Source organism: Nicotiana tabacum, chromosome 11 (assembly GCF_000715075.1).
Source record: "Nicotiana tabacum cultivar K326 chromosome 11, ASM71507v2, whole genome shotgun sequence".
Taxonomy (NCBI): Eukaryota; Viridiplantae; Streptophyta; class Magnoliopsida; order Solanales; family Solanaceae; genus Nicotiana; species Nicotiana tabacum.
In genome coordinates, this window is record NC_134090.1 from 55,005,821 (window position 1) to 55,011,138 (window position 5,318).

A 5,318-nucleotide genomic window follows, 5' to 3' on the forward strand; every position below is an offset into this window, starting at 1 on the left:
CCGTTAGCTCCGTTGGGTGATTTTGGGCTTAGGGGCGTGTTCGGATTGTGTTTTGGAGGTTCGTAGCTAATTTAGGCTTGAAATGCCGAAAGGTCGAATTTTGAAGTTTCCGGTTCGATAGTGAGATTTTGATCCGAAGGTCAGAATGGAATTCCTGAAGTTGGAGTAGCTCTGTAGTGTTGAATGTGATGTATGTGCAAAATTTCAGGTCATTCGGACGAGGTTTGGTAGACATTTTGATCGAAAGCGTATTTTTAGAGCTTTTGGGATTCTTAGGCTTGAATCCGATGAAAAATAAATGTTTTGATGTTGATTTGAGCGTTCCAACGGTTGGAACAAGTTTGAATGAAGTTATGAGATATGTTGGTAGGTTGGTTAAGGTCCCAAGGGCCTCGGGAGGATTTCGGATGGTTGACGGAAAGATTTTTGGGATTTGGAGTTGCAGCTTCAGCTGTTTTACTGTCATAACTGCACCTGCGAGTATGGGACCGCAGGTGCGGAGCCGCAGAAGCAGCAGATCAATCATAGAAGCGGAAATGGGGAGGCTTAGTAGGAGACGTAGAAGTGGTAGGTTTTCCGCAGGAGCGGTACCGCATCTGCGGATGGTGAGTCACAGATGTGGAATCTGGTTTTAAGTGAGGAGTCGCAGATGCGAGCAGTGTTCCACAAAAGCGGGACCGCAGATGCGGTAGCAGCTGGGCAGAAGTATGAAATTTTGAGGGTTAAGTTTCAAAAGTTGGAAATTCGGTTTTGAGCTTAGGAGAGGGAAATTTTGGGAGAAAATTGAAGAGGAGATTAGTGGATAACAATTCTTTAACCCTTTCTAGTTATATTCCATCAATCTATAGTTAGTTTTATCATTTAATTTCGGATTGGAGATGAGAATTGGGGAAAAGTTGGAAGAAAGTTCTTTGACCTAGAATTCGACTTTTGATTCGAAATTTGACCTTAGATTTGGATAATTTTGGTATGCATGAACCAGTGAGAGTATGAGGATTTTAAAAATATAAATTTTACCCGATTCCGAGACGTGAGCCCGAGGGGCATTTTGGTCATTTTACCTAATTTCACGTATTAGCTTAGAATTTAATTATAGAATCAGTTACTTGAAGTGTTATTTACATTATGCAATTGAATTGAATAGATTTGGGCCATTTGGAGTCAATTACTCATGGTAAGAACGTGGTCTCGGGGTGATTATTGAGCCGGTTCATGATAAGTGACTTGTCTAACCTTGTGTGGGGGACCTTCCCCTTATGATTTGGTATATTTGATACTTGAAATGCCTTGTACGTGAGGTGACGAGTGCGTACATGAGCTAATTGTTGAATCCGGTTTTCTTTAAGTAATTTCAATTGTGTTCCTTTTTCCTATTTCATTTTACTTGCAATTTAAACCTGTTGTTAACTTAGAAAAGCATGCCTAATTGACTTAGCTATTTATTTGCTTAAATTGCCTTAATTGAATTATGTGAAGCATGTTAGATTAGAAGTACCTGTTTACTTGATACGAAATTGAGATTAATTGAGTATTCTTGTGTTGCTGCTGTGTGTTTTACTTTGGGACTACGGGACGGCATCCCGGGAGATCCCCTGTACGTATTTATGATTTGAACTGAGGTGCGGGATATCGAGAGATCCTTGGCATGTATATTGAGGATACCAAGAGATCCTCGGGATAACAAGATATCCCTATCATATATTGAGAATACGGAGAGATCCTCGGGATACCAAGAGATCCCTAGCATATATTGAGGATACTGAGAGATCCTCGAGTATTTTCTTGTGATTGCTTTTGCCTATGTTTCAGTTATTGAATTCCCTGCTTTCCCGTATTAAATTCTAATTGTTAGTTTTCAACTGTACTGCTTATCTTGTACTGTCATATCTTATATTTTTATTTTATCTCAGTAGGGCCCTGACCTTCCTCGTCACTACCCGACCGAGGTTAGGCTTGGCACTTACTGAGTACCGTTGTGGTGTACTCATGCCCTTTCTGCGCATGTTTTTCATGTGCAGATCCAGGTACCTTGACTCAGACTTACCATCCTTGAGGCGAGGCGACCCTTCGGAGACTTCGAGGTATATTTGCCGCGTTCGCAGACCGAGGAGTCTCTCTCTATTCTCTCTTGCAGTTACAACCCTTCTGTATTTATTTATTTTAGACTATTCTAGAGTTAGAGCACTATGTAATATCCTTAGCTTGTGATTCATGGGTTTCCGGGTTTTGGGAGAGATATATATTGGATTTGAGAGTCATATTTTGTATGCCGAGCGACACTTTTAAAACGCTGTTATATTACATTATTTCTATTTTCTTTTCTTCCACAAGTTTGAGTTATTTTCCGCATTTTAGGCTTACCTAGTCGTAGAGACTAGGTGCCGTCACGACGGTTCCCGAAGAGCGAACCGGGGTCGTGAAAAGTTGGTATCAGAGCTCTAGGTTCATAGGAGTCGTGGATCACAAGCCGGTTTATTAGTGTCTCGCTGATCGGTACGGAGACGTCTGTACTTATCTACGAGAGGCTATGTAACCATTAGAAAATTTCCACTTCATTTGATTTCCTTGTCGTGCGAGATTTTGATATCACAATTATAAACTTCTGTCTTCTATTCTCTCACAGATGGTGAGGACACGTGCTACACGAGATGATCAGGCACCCGCACCCCCTACTGCAGCTGTCAGAGGTCGGGGCTAGGGTAGAGGCCGAGGACGCGCACGTGGTACCGCCAGAGCACCTACGCGAGCTGCCGCCGAGGTACCACCAACAGTTCCAGCCAGAATCCAGGCACCTGATACGCCTACTACTACCACTACTCCAGCTCTTCAGGAGACTCTAGCACAGTTCATGAGCATGTACACCACTTTGGCTCAGGCAGGGTTGCTTCCCCTTGCTGCAGCTACGTCTAAGGCCGGAGGAGTAGCACAGACTCCCGCCGCCCGCGCTCCTGAGCATCGAGTGCATGTTGAGCACGTCCCTAAGATTATTCCTTTACATCCTGCAGTCCGAGATTAGCCCGAGGACAGGGCAGCGGCTTTCGAGGATGAGTAACTGAGGCTTGAGAGGTTCAAGAAGTACAAGCCTCCTGTATTCAGTGGTCTAGCATCGGATGATGCTCTAGGATTTCTAGATGAGTGTTACCACATTCTCCATACCATGGGTATATCAGGATCGAGCAAGGTTTCTTTCACTACTTTCTAGCTTCGAGGGGCCGCCTATGAGTGGTGGCGCACCTACGAGTTAAACAGTCCGGATGAGGCTGTTTCAATGACTTGGACTCAGTTTTTAGATCTATTCCTGAGATAGTATGTTCCTCGGAGCCTCAAGGACGCATGGCGTGCAGAGTTTGAGAATTTATGCCAGGGTGCTATGACTGTCTCAGAGTATGCTGTCTGTTACACTTGTTTGGCTAGACATGCCCCAGCCTTGGTTTCTACTGTTCGTGAAAGGGTTTGCCGGTTTATTGAAGGTCTTATTCCCAACATCAGGTCTAGCATGGTTCGTGAGTTGGAGATGGATATTTCTTATCAGTAGGTGGTGAGCATTGCTAGGAGGATTGAGGGTATGTATGCTAGGGAGGGAGAGAGAGAGAGGAGAGGGAGGCCAAGAGGTCTCGAAAGTCAGGCCATTTCTCTTGTGCCCGTGCCCCAACAGTAGGCCGTCATGGTAGGGGTTATATGAGTCGCCCTGTCTATTCAGCTCTTCCAGCAGCCAGCGGTATTCCAGCTCCTCCTACACCTCAGGAGCCTTATTATGCACCTCTGCTATCTAGCGTGCCTCCTGCGCGGGGTGCTTTCAGAGGTCAGTCTAGCAGACCCGGGCCGAGCCAGTCATAGCCACCACATCCTCCCAAAGCTTGCTTTGAGTGTGGTGACATATGCCATGTGGTGAGGGATTTCCCTAGACTTGGGAGGAGTGCGTCTCCACAGACTTCTCAGCCACAGTGCGCCCCGCAGAGTTCTTAGGCTATGGTTATAGCTCCAGTTGCTACCCCACCTGCTTAGCCAGCTAGAGGTGGAGGTCGGGGAGGTAGAGGCCACCCTAGAGGGGGAGGCCAGGTCAGATACTATGCCCTTCCTGCCCGTACCGAGGCTGTTGCCTCCGATTATGTTATCACAGGTATTATATTGGTCTGTCACAGAGATGTATCAGTTCTATTTGATCCAGGCTCCACTTACTATTATGTGTCTTCTTATTTTTCTCCGCATTTGGGTGTATCTTGGGATTCTTTGAGTTCCCTTGTTTATGTTTCTACTCCTGTGGGAGATTCTCTTATTGTGAACCACATTTATCGGTCGTGTTTGGTTGCTCTTAATGGTTTTGAGACCAGAGCCGATTTATTGTTGCTCAGCATGGTAGATTTTGATATTATCTTGGGCATGGACTGGTTGTCACCCCATTATGCTATTCTTGATTGTCACGCCAAAACCGTGATGCTGGCTATGCCAGGTGTACCGCATGTTGAGTGGAGGGGTACCTTAGATCACACTCCCAGTAGAGTTATTTCTTTTCTTAAAGCTCTACGTATGGTTGAGAAGGGGTGTGACCCGTATTTAGCCTATGTGAGAGATGTTAGTATCAATACCTCTGCGGTTGATTCAGTTCCAGTAGTACAGGATTTTCCCAATGTTTTTCCAGCTGATCTTCCAGGCATGCCGCCTGATATAGATATTGATTTTGGCATTGATCTGTTGCCGGGCACTCAGCCCATTTCTATTCCTTTGTATCATATGGCTCCTCCCGAGTTAAAGGAGTTGAAGGATCAGTTATAGGAATTGCTTGATAAGAGTTTTATTCGGCCCAGTGTATCACCTTGGGGGTGCTCCTATCTTGTTTGTGAAGAAAAAGGATGGTTTTATGCGTATGTGTATTGATTATCGCCAGTTGAATAAAGTTACAATTAAGAACCGTTATCATTTGCCTCGTATTGATGATCTGTTCGACCAGCTTTAGGGCACACGAGTGTTTTTTAAGATTGACTTGTGCTCAGGTTACCATCAGTTAAAGATTCGGGAGCCAAATATCCCGAAGACTGCTTTCAGGACTCGGTATTTTCATTACGAGTTCCTTGTTATGTCATTTAGGCTAACCAATTCCCCGACAACCTTTATGCATTTGATGCATAGTGTGTTCCGGCTGTATCTTGACTTGTTTGTCATTGTCTTTATTGATGCTATTCTAGTGTATTCGCGGAGTCGGGAAGATCATGAGCAACACCTGAGGACTGTGCTTCAGACTCTGAGAGAGAAGAAGTTATAAGCTAAGTTCTCGAAATGTGAGTTTTGGTTGGATTTAGTGGCATTCCTAGGCCACATGG